The sequence below is a fragment of the Dermacentor variabilis genome, chromosome 11 (assembly GCF_050947875.1).
Source record: "Dermacentor variabilis isolate Ectoservices chromosome 11, ASM5094787v1, whole genome shotgun sequence".
Taxonomy (NCBI): domain Eukaryota; kingdom Metazoa; phylum Arthropoda; class Arachnida; order Ixodida; family Ixodidae; genus Dermacentor; species Dermacentor variabilis.
Genome location: NC_134578.1, coordinates 111,955,252 through 111,979,022, shown reverse-complemented (window position 1 = coordinate 111,979,022; position 23,771 = coordinate 111,955,252). Strand labels below are relative to the sequence as shown.

The 23,771-nt window shown below is 45.1% G+C and overlaps 1 protein-coding gene across 1 annotated transcript in view; it reads left to right on the top strand.

Annotated features, from left to right (window-relative positions):
- Positions 1-6,031: 6,031 nt before the first annotated feature.
- LOC142564054 (acetylcholinesterase-like) overlaps positions 6,032-23,771 on the top strand; it is a 48,418-nt gene continuing 30,678 nt past the window's right edge. Inside the window, exon 1 of the mRNA XM_075674872.1 lies at positions 6,032-6,074. The gene's annotated coding sequence lies outside the window, so the exon portion shown is untranslated. The remainder of the gene's footprint in view (positions 6,075-23,771) is intronic.

Here is a 23,771-nt window from a genome sequence, read left to right as displayed (position 1 = left end):
ATCTGCGTTAGGGTTAGCTAGTCCACAGCCTTTGCAAATCGCGTCGTCAGGTGAAGGCCATACGTCCGCACGATAGCCGAGTCTGCCGCACAGATGGCACATGGCGATCTGCTTGCGGTAAAGAGAACACTTGATCAGGGCATTGTCGTATCTGACATAGTTTTCGACTCGAAAGCCGTCGAAGGCGATGATGACCGTGCCAGTTTCCTTGATTCTCTTTGCCGCCAGAGCGAGCGTGTTGCGTGGGTTCACGATCTTGCAGTTTATGGAGTCCTGCGTCTGATCGAGTGGAACCCCTCTTATAACGCCTTTGCACGTTTTGTGCGGAACCTCCCTATATGCAGTGGTTTCAAACGTTTGCTCTCCTATGGAAATGCTGCGGATCCTGAGGTATTTTGCTGCATTCGCTTCGGACGGTGTGCTGACCACCATGATATTCTGCTTCAAATTGGGGCATATCGTGTCCTCGCTTCGCTGGTCAGGTACGATGCCAGCAGCCATGCAAATTGCTTTGGTGACCGTGGGTTGGCCTACCTTGGCTATGTTGATACCGCCACGTATGCGAATCACGATCTTGATGTCATCTTGGGGCAGCGCGGGCATTCTGCTTGCTTTGATCAAGGAGTTTCTCGCTGTTCAGACGGTTGCGTTCGTATTTCCTCCCTTTCGCTGGTGGTTAACGAGGCTGAGCTGGCTCAACGCAGTCTTGATTACTGACGGGCGCGGCACCACGATAGTCCACCCAGCGTCTGCGGTGAAGTCCTCCGGGCTCATGCCTTGACCATTGACTTCGTATGCCATCGCTGTAGGGTCGTTCTTCGGTGGAAGGCTCGTTTGTTGTGATCACTGTAGGCACCCGCAGCCGGGGTCGGCGCGAGGAGGTCTGGGGTCGGAAATTTGTGTGGGTAGAAAAAGAAAGACAAAAAATCAGCAAGCATACTTCCATAAATCAATAAGCTTAAAAGTAAAGACGCAGTGTCAGATTTAGAATTTCGCTTTCAATAGCAGGTGAAAACTGGGTAGTGATGTACCTTTATTAATGTGTACAGGAAGTTAACTGCGTTCTCTTATTCGATAATGCTTATGTCTGGCTGGATGTCTTAGCAAGCTAGAGATGTATTCAGCTGCATCAATATTTGCTTGATCATGCATGAGTAAGTACATAAATTTTAGGCGAGCTATTTCGGCCCTGCGTTGTAGTGTTCGTATTCATGCGGTTTCCACCAACATGGTAGGTGAATCGTATGGCCCATAACTGTTACATATAAACATGACGACCTTTCTCTATATAACAACAAGTTTATTAATGCCTTGTTTAGTGAAAGGGAACCACACGATACTTGCGTACTTTAGTATCAATCTTTAGTTTGGTATCACATCGCTCTGATTTCTTTCTGGTTCAGTTCCGGTTCCGACACACAAAAAAATATAACAGTTGCAAACCGATTTAGCGTAGTCCAATTTGCGTAGCCTCCTTGCTATACGTTGCCCAGCGCTATCTAATTGTCTACATGACACATGCGCAAATTCACACGGTCACAGCCAAATTGTAGCAGGTTTTATTTATAAAGAGTACATTGTAATTTAGTGGTATAATGCTGTAAACAATAAAGAAATGCCTTGAATATAATAAAAGAATGATAGTAAGTCTGATACAGAGCATATGCGCAGGCATGACAAGCGATAAAACCTAAAGAAGCATGCCGAAGTATTAAACATACAACCAATCACCCTAGTTTCTGTGCCTCACAAGTTCCACAATAACAGTTATAAAAAGTTTGCATATTGTGAAGAAGCAACGCGATCGCCAAAGGCGCAGCTCAAAGTGCGTCACCGATAAATATAACTGAAGTTATCCAAAAGGAATGAAAGCAACATAATTAGAATGGGAGCTGTTCACTCAATTTAGTAAGTTAGTGTAGAAGCTGCGAAAAAGAACGTCAAGATTCATCGTAGTGTGCAGAACGATTTATTATGAAATAGCGTAATGTAACCTGATGTCTGACCTAACTACGTTAAGCGAGAGCACACATGACTGAAATTGCGGCTCACGTTACCGTTCAGGAAGGTAGCGCTGGACGCTCAACATTTCGAATATCCGTGGTTGCTCCACGCGTGCAACAGGAGTACTAATCACCACACTAATTGCACACAACGTAGATGTGTACGCAGCACGCGTAGTGCACCGCCGTGGCATGACATGCACACAGGCGCTCGGAACGCCATCGCCGCATTCGCACATACAAATAGGACACTATGTTTGTGCAGCATGCGCGTGCATGGCAGAGAAACAATGACGAGCAGGTTCTGAAAATGAATTCTAACTGAATCGAAGAAACTTCGAATCGAAGTACTCCACACCAATCGCGATCCCTTTCCACGATGCTGCCGATATTGCAGAAGGCTAAAGTAAAGCCGAGAGTTACGCTCGTTATCGTGTTATGGTAGAGAGAGTTATGGTGTGAGAGTTAGAGAGATAGTTATGGTGGAGAGATCGAGGCTTCCTCGTTCCCCCCTCACACTCGCTGCATCATGCCAAGGATGCTGGAGAAGCGAGCGAAGATTTAGGAGCAGAGCGGGAGGCAGCGAGCAGGCAGGCTGGAAGCAGACGCCGTACGTATCGAATGAGCGTCGCGGGCGCTGCGACGGCTCTCATCAGACGCTACATAAAACTCGCGTCTGCGTGTGTGTGCGTGTGTGTGTCTGTGTGTGCGTTTGTGCGTGTGTGTGTGTGGGTGGGTGTGTGTGTGTTTAGGTGTGTACGCGTTCATGCGCCCGTTTTGTGCTGGATATTTTAATTCGGAAGCATAATATGACGCATTCCGCGAATATCCTCCGTTGTAGTCGGCGGCGTGAACGAATAATGGTGGTGCCAAAAATGGCCGATGAGACAGAGTAAAACCGGATGAAAAATGACTCGAAGTGACATCAAACTTATCAGGGAGATTCCTGCGAACTAAGTAAATTAATGCGCTTGAAAAGAATATTACGCAAGTTTCGGTCTTAGTGGGAATCGAGCCCGTGCCTCCGGGGTGCCAGACGACCATGCTTCCCCGACTCGATGGCGGCTCGACTGGTTGACTAAATGTGTGCCTAGTGCGTTCTTCATTGGGCACGTGACGGCGCACCCAATGGGTGTGAGGATGCGCCATGTCTGGAGTATGTAAAATGAGTGTATCAAATAAAAACCATCATTCTCCAATTGAACGCCGTTGAGCTATTTTTCAAGTTACGAGTTCCTCGCGGGCAAGCGAGCCCATTGAGATGCTTGGCGCGTTTGCATTTGGCGTTACCAAGCCATAATTAAAATTTGCGCGGACAAGGACGCGCAGAAGAAAGGCTATTTCACCATTAGCGACTTTACTGACTTCTCATTCCCACATGTAAGTAGTCTTAAAGGTCTCTGCCGAATTTCTTTATTGCGATAGCAAATGTATGGACACTCTAGGCGCATCTCTGCCGTCGTCGTACTCTCCGTATAAAGTCCAGGTGCGATAACATTGTCGTTTAGTGCCGTAGGCCATCTGTACGAGAGAAAGCGTGCGAGCGTGAGCCCACGATGATGTTTCCATATCACAGGCGCAAGGGACGAAACTGCAAGGCACCTGAGGGAGAGGCTGGAAGGGGCTGTTCTATTCTGGCGGCTGCTGCCAATGGCGCGACAGTGGGGGCCCCATCTTGAAAGCGATCTGCAATGGGACAAGGTGCGCGCCGAGTGCTAATAGCTTAATGTGCGCTGCGTTTTCGCCGCTTACTTCGCGTTGAAGCGAGAGGCCGCACGAAGGTCTTTTCGCTCGCTGCTGCTGCCGCCGTGCTTTTTCCAGGGTTTTGACACCGACTTTCCGCGGTCTTCGAGTAAGACGTGTTCGTATTCGCATGTCCGCGTGTGACACCATGCTCGTTAATTTGGTTAGTGAATATGTACAAGTTTATACTGCTGATAAAACTACGATCTTTACTTCGTAAAGGCGTCTACTAATTTTCTACCGCTATCGATGCTTCGCCGTTCGGACGAAACTGCGAAACTTTCCCGAGTGCGTAGGTGATAGCAAGCAAAGGGCTCCAGAGAGGAATATTGCCCAAGAAGAGCGGTTTAGCTATTTTTTTTTCTTTTCTCAGATAGCATCGGACAACAGAGGCAAAGACGGGTGTAATAGAGAACCATTGTGGAAAAGAAAAGGTTTCAGTGCAGCTTCCACGACCCTGTCACACATTGAGAGCATAGGTCATTTTTATAACGTCCTATTTTCACTGCACTGGTCGGGAACTTCTTCATTGTGCATCATTCTGATCTCTCCACCGGCGCTAGCTTGTTCGGCTGGCAGCGCTAGCCGTGCTGCCTGCACATCCACGCTTGTGTGCCAACTTGTGTCGTGATTAGTACTCCTGTTGCGTCCGTGAAGCAACCACGGACATTTAGTTGTCCGTTGAGATGAAATGCCTCCCAATCTTCGTCGAGTCTTGCGTTGCTATATTGACACCTGCACTTGCATACATTTTACGGATGACCGCTTTTCACCGTCTAAGAAGCGTTATCGCGCAGCGCAGGGCGCCCCTGCATGTGTCGGAAATTACTGGAATGTTATCAATCGTTCTATCCACTGTCTGTTGTCGCCGAAGCTCATGTAATCTGATTGAATTATGCGCGACGCGAATGGTGTAGGAATTTCTGGAATACACGCGGGCACCAGCGATAACTCTGGAACGATCCGTGGCTCATATGTAAAAGCTAACGCGCTTGACCCGCTGATCAGATTTCCGATGATGGCCGACTGCGTTTGCCGCTATCGTTGTGTTTTAATTGCAGCCTGATTTTGTGGGCACAGTTTCGCCCAATAGAAGTTAGTTTCGTCGTTCACAGTATTGACGCTGTGTTCTTTGACGTCACTATTACGTGACAATATGAATGAAAGAGAAAGTAAACATCACACGATCATCTCAAATTTTCGGGCGCTACTGTTCGCGCATTAAACACAACAATGAATAATTGAAGGTGCTCCTTGAAGCGGTCTTAAACAGAAGAAGAACAAAAAATAAGCAATAAAGAACTTTAATATGCTGCCATTTTACTTCCTGTCATTTCAATGAAAATAAATATTATTTAACAATAACGCGAATGGAACAAGAGCTTCTCTATGTATAGTGAGAACAACGAATCTGCAAAACTGAAATGCAATATTATAAATGGCACTTGCGCTCTATTTTAAAACAAGCTATTTGCATACGCAAAAACAATTACCACATTTATATTTACTACCCCGCTGCTTGGGCATCAGGTTCGGCACACATTCATCTTGATGCATCACAACGAATATAGATTTCGAATATTTGTAATATTCCCTTTTTTGTTTCTTTTCTTGGTTTCAAGGATTCAGTAAACGAAATATGGCCCTCCCTGCGAAGAAGCAAAAGTTGTGTTGTCGTCAAGAATGCTGGCCGAAAAAATTTACAAGCGGTGTGACATCCGTGCCGAAGTGTACGGTGGTGTGGTCCTGTGCCTTAGACGCGGCGCATGGAATGTGTTGCCACACTCGTTATTTTCACCATTCAGGTGCATCTTAGTCATTTAGAAATATTGCCCCAACGTGATCAAAGTGTAAACGTTGGGCCGCTGGCCATATTTTCTTTAACCAGTATTTTGAGGATCACCTCAATGTCTCCATTGCAAATCCAGCTTAGGTTACCTACTATCCTACAAGCCTCTAGGACACGGGCACGCCACCAGCGCCAAGTTTTATCGCTGGATGGATACTATGACATTCCGGCGAAACGTGTTCAACGGTGGGTGCTCCATCCTCTCGCGCTATAGACGCAGTAGCGCATAGCGCCGTTTCTCTATTTTCTTGCTATTCCATGTGGTAGACTAATCTTATATCACTCGCACCTCCTCGCACAAGCGGCTTGTGTTCCACGGCCACGTCCTGTGGGAGCATATTTGTTATCAACAACCCGCAGCCCACGTGCCAAGAAAACGACTATCTTTTTCTGAATATATATTTTTTGTTGTTCTTGCGCTGTATAGCTACCATTGTGGCTTCGGCTTGACGGACATCAGACGCTATCCTCGGACGACGGTGAGTGCTAGACGCCGGAGCGACGGCGGCTCTGTCTCTCGGTCGGGAAAATGCAGCGAAGGCATTTTGTTGTGGCACTGTTGCTGCTAAAGTTTAGGTCAGTCTTGTTTGTGCAGTATACGGTGAAACGGGAAATTACTGTGTGCATCGCTGTCGGTTGCTCTTGCCGTTTTCACTGGAGCAGTAATGTTACTGTTTTCTATCTTTACCTCATGAAATATGAAAAAAGAATTATGCCCTTATTGTCGCCAATATTATTTGTGCTGTAGGGTTCGAGTTGTATTATTCTTCGCGAATTTTCCTTTGCCTGCTCTTCTGGGCTTGTGGTGACTGTTGGGTGACGCTTGCCGACGAAGCAGCACGAGTAAGCGCAAGCTCCTTTCTCCACAAAAGTATTATTTGCTGCATAACGAATTCACTAATTTATTTCAGCTCTGCTGCTGTAGCTGTTCGGTATGTGACCACTCTGCCATTCCTCCGGAATTGTTACGTTAAACTGGGCTGTATAGATCATCATCTTCGTCGCTGTCGCCGTGATCATTATCATCATCACTATCCAATATTAATGTCGGCTCCGGAAAGAAAGTCTCTCCTACGATCTCCGATGGCCCCTGTCTTGTGCCAGCTCCTTCCAAGTTGCGCCTACAGATTTTCTCATTTCATGAGCCGCCACCCCCACCCCCCACCCCCTCCCTAATTTTCTGCTGTCCTGACTACGCTTGTCTTCCATTTGCATCGATTCTGTCACTCTAATGGGACAACGGTTACATGGCACACGCACTACAGTGCGTCCCCAGCTCCATTTTTTCTCTTATTGTCTGTCTTCAGGCAAATCGGCTATCCCCATTCGCTCTCTGAACCACATCCCTCTATTTCTGTCTTTTATCGTCACGCATACAATATTTTTTCGCTGTATCGATCTTTGCGAGTCCTTAACGTGTTCTCAAGCTTCTTTGTTAACCTCCAAATTTATGTCCCTATGTTAACAGCGACAGCACACAATGATTGTGCCCTTTCCTTTTTAACGACATTGGTAAGCTTCCAGTCAGGATTTGCTAATACGTGCCATATGCACTCCAACCCCGCTTTATTTTCCTTTAATATTCTTCTGCAGGCGCAATTTTTATTTGCAGGGTCATAGCGCATCTACATTATCTACGCCAGACATGTCTTTGCGAAACTGAAACTGCCCTTGAGTTATGATATGGCGAATTATTTAGAGATTGCGATCTGCTGCCGTAGTGTAGTGGTAATGTACTGGGCTTGGATCAATAGGTCAGACGACTGAATACGGGTAGTGGCATATTTGCCTTAATTTTATTGCTTTAAAACGCTTTTTCTTGCTTTACGTATCAAAAAAGATATATGCGTCAGTCAGGCACCGCGTATTTCTAGCTCTAGAGCTGGTTTTCGCTCCAGTACCTAGCGCCTCCCAGTATGCCGCGCCTGCTCAATGCCCCAGCAACCTGCGTGCGACACTGTGGCCCTAATCTGGCATGACACTGGATACTGGGTTTTGCAATAGCGCCAACACGACCTAACACATCCACCAAAACTTCTCAGGTTTCTCTAGTGAGTGTGCAGGTGAAAAGTAGACCAGTGAGCTTTCCAGCAGGGTGGAACAGATTTTTGTGTTAGTAATGCATTTAAAGATAAGAACAGTGCGCAATGATAACGGTAATCCTGCGTTTACCTCCAAAGTTTCAGTTTACAATTCCTGCACTGCTGAAAAGAAGGGCCACATATTTCATATCACAAAGCCACATGTCGCCCACGTTATGCCTGCAAGCTTTTCATAACTTTCGGCACTCGCAAAAGGAGAACTAAAGTACAACGCAAGGTTTTAGGCACATTTTTTACCAAGCAATGACAAATTCATGACATTTATAAACGCTAAATACTATCTTTCCGCCCCTTGGTCTACCGGAAAGCTCCCTGGAGTAGCGATTTACTCGCAAGCCGTAATTCACGAAAGTGAGGTGTTCATATTCGGGTAAACGGGTATAGCCGGTCCGATATGTACGCCTTTCTATTTTTGGTCTTCCCAATTATTCAACTGACTTCTAACGCTCACCATACCCACTCATCATACCGTACCCGCCCTCGTGAAATATTCGCTATGGTATCGGCTACAGCTCCGAGGGCACTGGATGGAATCCTGGCCGCGGCTGCCGCATTTCGATGGCGGTGAAATGCAAAAGCGTCCGTGTACCATACAACGAATGCACGTTAAGAAACCCCAGGTGGTCACGATTATTACGGATTCCCTCACAACGGCCTGCCTCATAATCAAGTCGTGGTTATAGCAGGTAAAACCCCGGAATTTATGGTTTAGGTTATGGCATTTATTATTCATTAGTAATTATGAATTTATGACAGTTAGATATGGTAAGTTCATTTACTGATACGAATGCGGGTGTCAAAAACAACTTGCTTAGAGAAAGTACAGAAACCACAAGGTTAAAGCCCATTCTAATTGTCATAAACAATGGAGAAATTTTCTTTTCGGAGAGAACAACACAAAGCATTTGTTCCTCCGCGTAATTAACAGCGCATATCTCCTGCGACAGCATTAACCTCCACCGCTTTGTTATGCTTGCAAGGCCTATAGCCAATTTTGTCCGCCTTTCTGTAGCTTTTGAAGAATAAGTCGCCCTCGAGAAATAATTTTTTGAGGCAAACATATTTTCAACCTTGAATTCGATACAATTTCGCTAATAGATTGTCCACATCGGTAGAAAAAAATGGTCGCTCGCTAAATATTTGTCGCTAAACCAACCGAAAAGTAGGTAAATCTAGCGAAAATATTGTTGAAGTAGAAACATTGTGCTTCAGTGAAGCTTCGTGTTACCTGGATTGCCCCATGCGCGTTAGGTCTGCACTTTTTTTGTGTTTGTGGTTGGAACAGTAACTCCACCGTTGGTCCTTTTTTTCGTGCTTCTGTGTTAATAGGCATTCTCCCTATTTATTCTTTTCAATAGCTATGCTCATGGTTCTGTGGAGCTATAACTAATATTTGTTTGATAGTCAATAAATTTTAAAAGGAGCGGTGCGCTTTCAGATTCTTGCGCGTTCAGCGTATTGAAAAAGTTCCCGCTCACGTCCGTGTGCTACTGCCTAGTAGGGCCCCTATAAGCCTAGCGATGTTTCTGATTCAACTATTAGCACTCGTGCTTAAAGTCCAGCTTTTGTTGCCTTTTTCTTCAGCTTTTCAGCGTTCGTTGTATTCCACGAGATTTCGTGAAGTGGTTCAATGTATGTAGAAGGTTTGTAGGAAGAGATCAGGAAATTCGAAAGTCGACGTGAGAAAGCAAGCATCATTTCGTTTACTTGAATAAAGAAAAAAAAAAGAAAAGTGTCTCTCGTGGCCAGATTCGAACCAGCGCATTTGCCGGATGCTCTACAAATTAGGTCACCGACATTTGGATCAAAGCTCCCTTTGCCTACTATCCCGGATTGGAGGTGGTTGCCGTCTGCTTGACCAGTCAGTATCTCGGCGGATACGTTTGCGCCCATACGTATATGCACGCAGCATTAAATGCATTAGAGCCATCACAACAAGTTTAGTACGTGGTTAACAGGAGCAGTTAGTATGTTTTAAAAGAGAACAAAACTACAAACAGAATTCTTTATGTGAGATCAAACGTGATACCCTAGAGGGCGATACATTTCATATGCGGTTTTAGTAGTCTGCTCCTACATAGCCCGACCATTTTATGTATTTAACGTTAAAACAGTAACCTTGTATCAACACGCTCCATCATAGAACCCGGATAATTAAATGTTTGGTTGGCTGTAAGTACTGCAGTGGCTGATGGCCGAACTGATTAATTAATGTTTTGCTGCACAGTTAAACGTAAAACTTTTTAACAGCTCACACTGGAGCCAAACATTCATGTTCTACTGTAGAATAACGTGTTTTTCTAGGCAGTACGACGTTGCGCCTAGATAGCAACGGGATGCAAAACGTACTCAGTGCCGGACTGCCGGAGGAAAGCCCCTATACTTATGTTTGAAGCATGCGTGCGAAACACAAATGGCTTCTTGATGTCAGGTGCTTGAAGTAGCACACTAGCGGCGAGCTTGTCCTTGAGCACATTAAATGCTCTTCCTGCGTCGGTCCCCAACAAACTACGTGGCTTTGAGGTTTCTTTGTTAGGTCATTAACGGGCTTGATAATTTCGGCGTAGTTTGGAGTAAATTTCCTATAGTAGCCGGTTGAACCAAGAAAGGATTGTACAGCTTCCTTAGTATTTGGAAAGATTGGATGCGCTTTGTAAACGAACAGAAGGAAGAACACGGGACAGGTGCAAAACGACGGGACATGCTCCTGTCCCGTCTTCTTCCTTGTGATCGTCCACAAAGCGCATCCAATTTTTCCAAATACAATGAAACAACTTACCCAGCAACGCATTCTGCTAAGCTTCCTCAGTAGTTGGGTGCTTGGCGGCTGGAATCTTGTGCAGCATATTTAGTATTCGTTTTACTTTCCCCTCTCCAATGCAATCTCCGAGGGATGTAATAGTAGGATGTCCGATCTCACACGTGCTCGGTTTCATGGTAAGGTTTACACTCCTGGTTCTCTCGAAGGCAAGTCGCAAGGACTCCATGTGCTCTTGCCAGGTGGTGGTAGCGATTACGACGTCGTCAAAATAGCGATGCAAGTTCAGTAGGTATGCATTTTTTCCTAGAGCTGCCAAGGACTGGATTAAATACAATAAAATGAGACATCGGAAACCAGCAAATTGTTTGGGGCGAAGCGCGCGCATGTGTGTCTGCGTGCGAACAGCTATTCTGGTGATGTGGCATAACGGATGCGAGGAAAAATGAGCTCTTTTTTTATCTCGTTTGACATGTACTGTTGATTCGTGACGAGTGGAAACTCTTTACATCAAGGCTGTGTTTTGACAGTGCGTAAATGCATAGGGGAGCCCCTATCCCCATACTCATTTACCCACAACGCCGTACCATATCATATAGTCCCTGACGAAGGCTGGACCCCGGTCGAAACGTAAGAAACAAGGCAATCATTTCTTTGCGCACGTGCTTCTTGATGCTACAACTGCCTGTGTATATATATATATATATATATATATATATATATATATATATATATATATATATATATATATATATATATATATATATATATTAATTCTGGGCACCTCGGATTCTACCGCACGCTATAGAGGATACAGGAAAGGTATTACTGGCCGCGCTTGACAGCCGACGTCGCCCGTTACCTCAAGACATGCCGACACTGTCAGCGACGCAAGGGACCACCGACAAGGCGAGCGTGATTACTGCAGCGAATCGGGCCTCGTTGCTGAACATTTCAGTAGATCGGGATGAATTTGCTGGGACCCTTTCCGACTTCAACATCCAAAAATAGGTGGATCGTCGTGGCAACGGAGTACCTCACCCTATTCGCTGAAACGAAGGCTCTGCCGAAAGGTAGCGCAGCCGAAGTGGCAAAATTATTAGTCGAGTACATCCTGCTGCGACATGGTACCGCAGAAGTCCTGATCACCGACTGAGGAACAACCTTTTCAGCAGAACTCACCCACATCATCGCGCAGCACAGCCAGACAAGCCACAGGAAAGCTGCGTACCACACGCAGACTTACGGAGGTCTTACGGAGTGCCTGAACAAGAAAGACCCTTGTCGATGTGCCAGCAATGTACGTCGACGTCGAACACAAAGCAACGGATGCGGTCCTGACTTATGTAACCTTCGCTTATAACACGGCAGTGCATGAAACAACTCAAATGAAGCCGTTCGAACTGGTTGACGGAAGAAACCCGACGACGAACCTCGACGCCATGCTGCCGTACGTTACCGACGAAGAGAATCTCGATGTCGTCGCCTACCTCGAGTACGCCGGAGAAGCCCGACAGCTCGGCCGCCTGCACATCAAGAAACAGCAGAGGACCGATAGCCAGTACTACAATCTTCGCGGACGATGCGCGAAATACGAGCCTGGTGACCGCGTTTGGGTTTGGATCCCGATATGCTGACGAGGACTTAGCGATAACCTTTTACGCCTCCATTTCGAACTATACAAGATTGGTGCTCTGGACTATGAGGTCGTGCCAGACGGCATTTCGTTTTCACGGCGGCGCTGCTCATGACCTGAAATAATCACTGTTGTGTGACTGGAGCCGTTCCCTCAGCGCTAACAAACTTTGGAACATTGCATAGCTGAACTTTGCACTTTCTTTTTTTTTTTGTACTGTTTTATTTAGACTTTGTCTCTATCTTGTTCTGTTTAATAAGTTTCCTTTTATTTTTTCTGTTCTGTTGTGTCTACAGCATCCAGACGACGATTTTTCAGAGGGGGGCTTTGACACGTGTACTGGCTTATCTTTTTCGGGTGACCGCTGTTCACCGCCTAACAAATGCTATGGCTTAGCGCGGGACGCGCCCGCATTTATCGGAAGTTTTTCGAATGTTACCGAAGGTTTTACCTGCTGTCTCTTGTCACCGAAGCTTGTATATTATGATTGCACGGAGAACGCGAACTGTATAGAACATTCTGGAAGACACGCGGGCACCAGCGTTTATTCTGGAACCTTCGATGCCCCATGCAAAAAACCGATGCGCTTTACCGGCGCATCAGATTTCGACGATGGCCGACCGTATTCGGCGCTATCACGGTACTTTGTGTGCAACTTGCTTTTGTGGGCACAAGTTCTCCCGTTAAAAGATAGTTTGGTCATGCACACATTGGTCATAGTATTATTCACCGTCACTGCTACGTGACAATATTGTATGATGTCTGATACAGGATTTTATATGACTTGTTCATTTTAACTGATACACCATTGTGACGCGGAGGATTTGATTACTTAAACAGACCGCCACTTTAACTTAACGAAATCCATAGCCTCACCAGGACTCCAAGCACTTTGAAAGCTCTATCAAGCATAAATGTTTATGCATTCTGGCGTATGAAATCGCGGTTCAATAAGTCATCGCTTGGTCTGTCCTCGTGTAAGTTCCACAATGAAGTCTGTCGGATAGCAAGAGTCATTATTATGCAATAAAGTAATCCCCAAATCACCTCGTACAATGTTTAGGCGTGTGGAGTATACGTGTTTGAAGCACTGTTAAGAATGGAATGGAAATATGTGGAGAAACAGTGTTCCAGGTAATCAGGATAAGTTTACTAGAACACATTTCTACGTAACCATTACGTTTTCTCAAGCATGCGCATAAAACACATAAAAATGTAAATGAAAAAACTCAACGGCGTGGGGTGTAATTCGATATGCTTTGTCTCCTTTTGTTGGTTATTCTGGCTACGCTAGTTTAATTTATGTAGAGAAAGGAAACCTTTTCATTGAATATCTGGAAACTAAATGAATGACATAACAGTATTGTATAATATAGTACAACTTTTGTTGGTGCCAGACGTACAGCACACCAGGAATATCTCAACAGCGAAACTACGCCTATATACACTCAAAGCAGGGCACAAGTAGTCCATAACAAGCACACATGTATGCCTTTCTTTCGTCTTTCTGTTAAAGTGTGCACTTGTTAAAGCCTGTGCACTTGTTAAAGCCTGTTAAAGGACCTAGGAGTGGTTGCAGAGGTTAAAATGATATCCCATCGTGCAACTGTCGTTTCTTGCTCTCTTGTGTTGCTTTGCTCTCTATGTACTTTTAGGTATTTTCTGTTCCACCTTTTCTACCGATCCTTTCTCAATCTTTGTGTGTTTCTCCACAGTACTTATTTGCTCACTTTCTTTTCAATATCGGTACTATTTTTCAGCCTATGTTTTTCGCCTATTATATCAGCTGATACTCTAGGCAAAGGTTCATGCAGTTCACTGTACACATCGGTCAACACTCTCTTAATAAGGATTGATTAAACTTCCGTTGTGATTGTTTGCATTCCTTTTTTGACAACAGTCTCTACCAATAATTTTACTCATTGCTGATTTCATTCTTGGTACTGTTATTTCGTAGAAGCCTCCCGACCAAGGTTCTCGTTCGGTGATATACATCAATTTGATTTGATGTCCGTGGCGTTCTCTTGGAGATTTCTTGGAGAGTTCCCCCACCATACGTAGCATTTTAATCACGCAACATTTTCACAGAAATAATATGGCGTAATAAACACATGGTACATACAGTATACAAGGTAAATGTCTCCACAGATATGCAGGTAAATGTCTCAAAAATACAAACAATACTGTCACCCAGTGACGAAGTCGCTCGTAAAAACAGTCAACATAATGTCAACATAAACATAAAGAACATAAACAAAACAGGCAACATAACGTAATTCACAAATACATGCATATATACAGCGACAATGAAATGAAAGGAACAATAAAATCGCTATTAAAGTCCATGAATGCCGCTGTTTTCAAGAAAAGTCTTTAGTGCTCTTAAAGCGCTCTTCTGCAAAGACGTTGTTGGCCAAGGACCCAAAAGTTTTTTTAAACTGAAAGGTCTGTGGTCTAATTTATTTAGGGTTGCTTTAAGTCGGCATCTTGGTGTGTCGTGACGTGGGCAGTCTAGAAAGAGGTGATATGTTCGTCTACAAGTCCACAATAACATTCGGCGGTTTGCGCACGGCCAATTCTGTGTAAGAAATGCTTTGTGTAGGCACTGCCTAGCCTTAATCGATGAATAAGGGTTTCTACAGTTCTGTCTAATGATAATGAAAATTTGAATTCAATGAACTGATCAAGGTGGTATAAGTCCGTGCTCTTGGAATTCTGGTCAAACCAAGTGTTTCTACACATACTGAAAGACGTTGTCCTTATAATGCAACGTAACTCATTCTTTGATATTGGGAGCGGAACCACGTTATCTTTGAGGTGTGCTTGTCGTGCTGCTTCATCGGCTGCTGTGTTGCCAGGAATGTTACAATGTCCTGGTATCCACTGAAATGCTATTACATGTTACGCTGCGCTTGGCTTTGTGAGGTTTTTAAGTGTCTTGTATATACACTATCACTGAATGTTTTCCCATTTGTGTTGCAGAGTGATGTTAGAGCCGCCGGTGAATCGCTGAAAATTACCCATTTTTGTGCATCTCATACTGACAATATAAATTTTATCGCGCATAGCATTGCGAACAGTTCAGCCGTTGTGGAAGAAGTCGCACGAGATACCTTAAATGATTTTGTTTGTTGAGGTGCAGTATAATGAAAGATGAAGTTGAAGAGGTGGATGTACTGGAGCCATCTGTATAGACGTGTGTGTATCCTGAATAGCGCATATATATCTGGTAAAGTGCTAGCTGTTGATCACATACTGCCAAGAAATAAATTTTGGAACTCAGACGTCGAATATCCTCCGTGGCTGGTTACACTTCCAAAAATCGAATTGTCAGTAGACGGGATATTCAGAAAAAGAGACCTATTCATTCTTTTCGTTTTCTTGCTTGCACTGCGAGTATATTTTGTACCCTCAGTCTTCTTTTTTTGTCTTGATGTCCGCTCCCATGCGTTTCAAACTCGACCTTTGAATGACGCCCGTAAAAAGATGATGACTGATTGAGTGAAGACGAGAGATTGACGAGGCCGAAACGACGACGGTAGAACCACCACTACACAACGACCACAGCTACATGGCGATTACGCTGAGCCGATGCTGCATGATTACAAAGGTGTCACCATGGCACGTAATGAATGACGTCAAGAATGCTGTCATTCATGACAATAATAAAGGGTTAAAATGTGGGATGACCGCAATCTAATGGCCACGACTGATTGACGACGTCAGAGTAACTACCACTATACAACTACGATCACTATGCAACCAGGACGGGAGTGACGAGTGCATAGTGAAGAACGCGGAACGGTGATGATGAAACCACGAAGCCTGGATGACCGCGGCATGACCAAGACTCAATGTTGACAGCAGCATGACGTTAAGGCATTCCGACGACTTCACGATGACGCGAAGTTGACAGAATTATAATGGCGGGACAAGGACGAGCTGACGAAGATCGCAAGTGAAGAAAATACGACAAAGAAATGATAACGTTAGAATGACTACTGAGCGATGACATCCGGTATGTAGCATCCATTATACCTGGACCGACGTTGGTTCTATGCAAGAAATCTCGAAAGTTACCTATCAAGAAAGTTCTCAGGCAAGGGGACACATTCTCTCCAATGCTATTCACTGCATGCTTAGAGGTATTCAAATTTAGGAGAGAGGATCAACAGCGAATATCTCAGCAACGCTCGGCTTGCGGATGACATTGTCTCATTCTGAAACACTGAGGACAAATTACAACAAATGATTGATGACCTTAATCAGCAAAGTGTAAGAGTGGGTTTGAAGAATAATATGCGGAAGACAATGTTCAATAGCCTGGCAAGGGAAGAAGAATGCAGGATCGCCAGTGAGTCTTTTGAGTCTTTAGAGGAGTACGATTATCTAGTTGAACTACCCACAGGGGACCCTGATGAACAGAAGGAAACTTACAGAAGAATAAAAATGGATTGGAGTGCATACGGCAGGCGCTACGAAATCCTAATTAGGAGCTTGCCACTGTCGCGAGAAAGAAAAGTGTGCAATCATTGGGTTCTACCATTGCTAACATATGCGGCAGAGAGTTGGAGAATTACAATGAAGCTCTAGAACAAGTTAAGGACCATGCAAACGACCATCGAACGGAAAATATTAGGGGAGTCGTTGAGACAGGGAGAGAGCGATGTGGATCAGATAGTAAATGTGGTAGCCGATATTCGAGTTGACATTCAGAGAAAAAAATAAAGCTCGGCTGGCCATGTAATGCATAGGGTAGATAACCAGCGGACATAAGAGGCGCACAATGGGCGCTAAGGGAAGGGAAGTGCAGTCGATGGCGTCAAAAAACTAGGTGAGGTGATGAAGTCAAGAAATTTGCAGGTGCGAGCTGGCATCAGCTAGCGCAAAACACGGGCAGTTGGAGATCGCAGGGAGAATGGTTTTCGTTATGCATTGAACCTAAATATAGGCTGCTGCTGCTGATGATGATGATCATGATACACGGAAGACGAATGAACGATGTCAACATACAGAATGAGAGAAGTTTTATTTTGATGTTGCGCCTAGTCCGGAGCTTTTGCTTTCCGATTGGCATTGACTACCAAGAAGGCAACGTCGTGACAACAAAAGTTTCTTTGTCTGAAATCACGTCAATGCTTGTGCATTTGCACTGATACGAGACACGCACATGCCAGCTCGCCCTGTGCTGCTATCTCTGCCAACACTTTTTTGGGACGAGTGAGGGGTAGTGGCCGGACTTCCTCAGCTTCAGTATCGCTTCTTTTTACTAATATCAGAAGCGGCCTTAACAGGTGCAACTCACCTCAGCAATCGATACGTGTTCCGCTAAAATAATCGCCCCAGCGGAAACATGGCTCACTGCGCATGTCTGCGACGCTAATATCTTTTTCAATGCTCATCGCTTCTCATTCTATCGTTCTGATCGTAGCCGGCAAAGAGGCGGCGGCGTGCTTCTCGCACTTTCCGATGATACACCATCATCATGCATACACGTGCAGACTGATCTAGAATCAGTATGGTCAGCAATAGCATTTAATCATCAGAACGTTGTAATAGGGACATGCTACCGTCCACCTTCGTCGTCACCTAAGTTTAACAACGAACTTTATGACGCTGTTAACATCGTTGCAACAAGCTTTCTTTCATCAACGCTGTTCCTACTTGGCGATTTTAAATTACCAAACATAACGTGGAATACCGACCTCCCTTTAATATCCGCACTCTCTTCTCAAGCTCGCGACCTTTTATAAGTGTGTTCAGTATTCTCAGTAGTGCAGATGTGCGCCCAGGCAACTAGAATAGCAGCTAACACGGCGAATACACTAGATTTAGCCCTCACTAATCGACCCGACATAGTATCGCCTGTAACGTACGTGCCAGGAATTAGCGACCCCTTGCTTCTACAGTTTGATATTAAACTAGACCGTCCGGAAACTAAGAAGAAGAAATAAAATAATACGAGACTAGTATTAAGCAAATTGTGAGGCCATAACTAATGCACTGTCTTTCTTTATAGGCGTTTTCCTTGAGAGCTTTGAACACCGTAGTGTACAAACTAATTGGCACTTGTTCACAGCTATGGTTACCCATGTAACTGAACATTACATTCCTCAACGCACCATTGCAACTCACACAAACTCTCCGTGGTACAGTAACCGCATTAAGTGTTAATCAAATAAAAAGAAGCGCCTCTACCGCATTGAAAAGCTTTCAACCACAATTGAACACTGGACGTCATATAGTGCGGCGTCAAACGCATATGTGCAATCGCTCAAAGACGCCAAAAAGCCCTTCCATTCACGTGTTCTCCCTTCAATGCTTGCCACCAATATTAAAAAAATTTGTCGTTCAATTATTCTTTCGATTGAAAACAGCCTTGCATTAACTGACTCTTCCGGAGTTCCAATTCCCTATGACCGTTCTGTCACCATACTACACGATACATTTTCAGAAAGTTTCACAGCCACATCTAGCGAACATACGCCAAGTACACAGCACTTTAACTATGTTAACGTGGCCTCCATAATTGTTACTCAATCCGGTATCAGCAAGCTTATTGATGGACTATCCATTCATTCTGGCACAGAGAGAGCAAGGCCGGCAAACACAAGATGTGCCTCGCTCAGTACCTCCGCGCCCGTCAAAGAATGAAGCGTCATCCAACGTGCGTCCAACCTCTTGCTGTAGAGTGGCCTTCGCTACCACAAACGGCTTCAGATAGAGATATTCCTTCGGCGCTCCCCAAGAGCCGGGAGGGTAATAAAAGGCTTGGAAATGAAAAGGTGATAGACATGCTTAAAGAGCTAGTGTTTACGCATAGTGTTTACTAAAGAGCTAGTAAACACTATGGGTATATTACTCTCTGGACTGGCAACGCCAACTGCACTATTTATCGTGAAGGTGTTAAACGCTATGGAGCCGCTATTAGCGGCTCTAAAATAAGGGGGGCAGTCATGGCTCTCACAATAAAACACCGGAAATTGGAACAGAAGATGCATCACTCTGTTACAATGCCATGGAATGCTCGAGGTCTATGCGGCCGCATGTCTGACTTTAGGCAACCGGTTTTCAAATAGCGCTTCCAAATGATCGTGATATGCGAGCCAAATCTCACGTTGGAATTTCGCCTTTCAGGATACGTTAAGCTCCACTCACGTGAAGATGGACACAAGAGCAAAGTGCTCATGTGTATACGCAGTGACATGACGTTTGTTCGGCACACGATGACTCCCCATGACAGCAATGAATATGTGTGTGTGACACTAAAACATAAACTACATGTATTTTCGATCATCGGCGCCTGCATACCTCCTGGACAAAGACTTGACCATTCCTACCTATCCACTGTGTTACAAGGTTCCCCAGGCCCTCATTTTATTACTGGAGACTTCAATGCTCACCATCCTTACTGGGGAAAGGCCGCAATGAACTGTCAGTGTAGGAAATTGATGGATTTCATAGACACTGAATGTATGACTGTCATCACAGATGGGCCTCCAACTTACATCCGCGGCACCACCTATGGAAGTTGCCTCACTATCGTATCTCAGAGCCTCCTGCCCTCAGTCAGCTAATGCTTGGACATAGAAACGCATGGGAGCAATCATATACCAACATATGAGCCGACGAACTAGTTTGTGCAATCAACTGCATTGGCTGTACGTTGCACTGATTGGCCCACGTTCTCTACATGTGTCGAAGAGTATTGCGAAGACATCACTTCACCATCTGAAATAGAATACATTATTGTATCTTGAGTGCAGAAGACAACTAAGTTTATCAGCGCACCTACATCCAGAACGGCGATTGATATTGAATATGAACGGCGCCGCGCGAACTGTCGTAGAGCGGAAAAGAAGGTTAGGCGAAGTCAATCGTCATTAAACCTTGTCTTCTGTGTACGATCTCAACAAAAAATAAGGCGTCACCTCTAAAATATGGGAAAACGCTGGTGGACCATCTGTTCGTCTATGAATCTTCGAAAGCCGCTTTCTAGGATTTGGGAAGTAGTACGAAGCCTTCATTTCCCTCCTCAGTAAAAACATCTTTTCCGCGCTCTAGCACTTCACCAATCTCTGACGAAGTGCAGGTTGCCGGAGACTTCCGGAAGAGAGTCACCCGTACCAATATTTCGACATGTCCAACATTGGATCGAACTGTGCCACGTCCAAAATATGCACGTCCTGACCTTCCTTTCACGATGTGCGAATTGGAAGCTGCACTTGCTGCTTCGACACGATCATCTGCACCTGGACCTGACAGTATTTCATACACTGCTCTGTGCCGCCTTGGTGTGGAAGGTCGAAAAGTCCTGCTGTCGTACTATAACGCCAAGTGGTCCTCCAGTGCAGTCCCGAAGCAGTGGAAAACCAGCTGTTTGGTTGTCCTCCTAAAGGCAGCAAAATATCCTTACGAAATGTCATCTCACCGACCAGTAGCTTTAGCTAGCTGCGTCGGCAAGGTAATGGAACGGATGCTGCTCAGTAGATTAGAATGGTTCATGGAAAAGAATTAGCTTTATCCGGTATTAGCCGGATTTAGACGTGGATTTAACGGGGTTTAGACGTGGACGGTGTGCAATAGATGGGGTCTTTCATCTCGTGTCCACGATCGAGCGCGGAAAAAGGCGACACCGACCTGTAGGATCAGTTTTCTTAGACATAAAAGCAGCCTATGACAATGTACTGCACGAAGCCATTCTTCATGCTGTAAGTAATTTGGGTATCGGCGGCCGTCTCTACATGTGGATTGAAAATTACCTGGATGGTTGCACATTCTTCATGTCCACGAATGATGGCGAAACGAGCGGACACGCTGTGGTCCGTGGAGTGCCTCAAGGAGGAGTACTCAGCCCGACTCTTTTCAATGTTGCCCTTAGTGGCCTTGTGGAAATAATTCCTTATACAGTACGCATCAGTACCTACGCTGACGACATGTGCATATGGGCGTCTGCAGTCACGCGATCGCAAATTTGTGCAAGATTGCAGCGAGCTGTTTTTTTTAATATCTCAGTACCTGCAGTGGCAAGGACTGCAACTGCCCCAGATAAGTGCGCTGCGATAGCGTTTACACGGAAGCTTGTGTGTTGGTATCCCATTATGAACAATGGCAATGTCATCCCAGAAGTGACCCACCGCAGATTCCTCGGCGTTTCATTGACCGCGTAGTTTCATGGTCGAAGCAAGTAGCAATGCTAAAGAAAAAAATTAACTGGGCTCGCTCAAGTTTTTCGCTTTCTGGCCGGTATGAAGTGTGGTCGATCTGAGCATTCGCTACTCCGGCTGTACCAGGATCTCTACGTCGGCTACATTCGGTATAGCCTGTCAGTTTCTTCAAATATGAGCCGGTCATATTTGCGTACGCTGGAAAGTGCCCAGGGGCAGATGCTGAAAACATGTCTTGGTGTTCCACGTTGCACCTCAACCTACGGAACAATTGAGGAGGCTAGCGTCACCCCTTTACCTGTCTATCTACGATTCGAACCTCTTCGAGTATTCCTGCGACGGCTGTGCCGTCATGGACGCCGCCCCTTATCGACACCTCCCAACATATGGCCGGATTCCACTTTTTCAAGAGCCATAAAATGCCAAGAATCTGGCATACCATCATACTTTGCCCCTGCTGACCTTCCACGTTTGCCCCATGAGTAATGCCCAAAATACGGGTGCGTCTATCAATTCCTGACATTTCTAAAAAAACGCGATCGCCTACCGTTAATATACGTCGAAAGAATATGACTCCTCGGTGAATACGTATATAGACGGATCGGTCTTGTCGTGTTCGTCTGGTGCGGCTTTCGTCGTGTCTGCGCATCAAGTCATTCAACGGTTTCGTCTGTGTAACAAGACGACTACAACATCTACGGAACTAGTGCCAATCAGAGAGGCCGTTCAATATATTTCGCAACAGCCTCCTCAAGTATGGACAGTCTTCAGTTATGCAAAATCGGCTCTGCAACTACTTAGGATGGTGTTGAAAGAAAGCGCTTACAGAGTATTGGCTCTCTCAAAATGAGGAGCTCTACACATTACCGCAAGGACAACGGCCACCGCATCACATTTCAGTGTATTCCAAGTCACTGCGATGCACACAGCAACGAACTGGCCGACGCCGAAGCGAAGAAAGCAATCAAAGAACCAGAGTCATTGCTTCAACGCAGCTGTGCCAGTCTTCTGCACAGACTAAGACTGGGGGTAACGTTTACGCGCGGATACATGCATCTCATGCGACGCGCTGAGTCTCTAGACTGTGAGTTGTGCAATGTGAATGAGACTATAGGTCATGTGCTTTGTGACTCCCCTAAGTACGTGAAAGAGCGTCAAAAGTTGAACAATGACCTTACGTGTCTCGACAACCCACTGTTGTCAAGGACGTTATTTTAGGCTCTTGGCAGGACGCTCAATCGAGTTTCTAGGTCATCCAGGCGTTACTGAACTTTATAAGAAGAACGGGCCTGGACTGTAGGCATTCAGCATGCCAAATTGCTCGCCATATATTTTACATACTCCTTCTGTCGTCATCGTCACCCATCATGCGCCTCTTTGTTCCCTCTTTCTCTCCCTCTTCCCCTTGCCCCAACGCAGAGTAGCTGGCTAGAGGAATATACCTCAGGCCAACGTCTCTGCATTTCGTATCATTAAGCTGCTCTCTTTCTCTCTCTCTCTAACTCAAAGTTCTTAAAAACACTTCACAATATTCTTTTATCATACTATCCAAACTTCTCCAGCAATCCCTTGACCGCTACCTATTGAGTGGAAAATAGGCAAAGGGATTCCAGTGTGTAAATCCGGCAGCAAAGCATTCCCTAATAAATATCGTCCAATCTCTCTCACCAGTACGCGCTGAAAAATTCACTAACATATTATTTTTACCAACCTGAATAATTTCATTGAATTGAAGTAATTTTTTACGTCAGCACAACACGGTTTTCGGAAATCTTACTTCTGTGAAACCCAATTAATATCGCTCGCTCATGCAGTACACCATATTGTTGCCCAGTCATGACTAGCCGATTGTATATTCTTGGATTATCATAAAGCATTCGACAAGGTGTATCACAAAGCAGTGCTTCACAAACTAAAACAACTTAACATTGACTCTAACCTTTTGAAATGGATTGAGTGTTTTCTTCTCAACTGCTCGCAATTTGTTTGTGCTAACGGCATTGACTCCGATTTTACAGAGGTCCGCTCAGGTGTTCCACAGGGCTCCGTGCTTGGACCCCTGATGTTCCTAATTTCCATTAATGATCTGCCCTCGCTTGTCAACTCCCATATCCATCTGTTCGCTGATGATCGCGACGTTTTCAGAGAAATTTCCAGTGCTAACGATATTGAATTATTTCAGTCGGAGCTCACCACTATACTTAACTGGTGCAATGAATGAATCATAGAGCTAAATATTAACAAATGCAAAGTCGTGCGTGTGTCTAGGAAAACCTCATCCATACCGCCCTACCAGTGGCGTAGCCAGAATATTCGTTCGGGGGAGGGGGGCGGGGCTCACGTTGGAACTGGGCCTCTTCGCATAATTTGTCGAGGGATCAAATACATGAATAATAACTGCATTGCAATTGGTAAAGATGCTGCAAACAAATTCTTGAACGCTACGCACTGTCAAGACAAGTAAAATATGTATTTTTTCATAAAAGAGTATATTATGTCCTAAAAATTCTGAC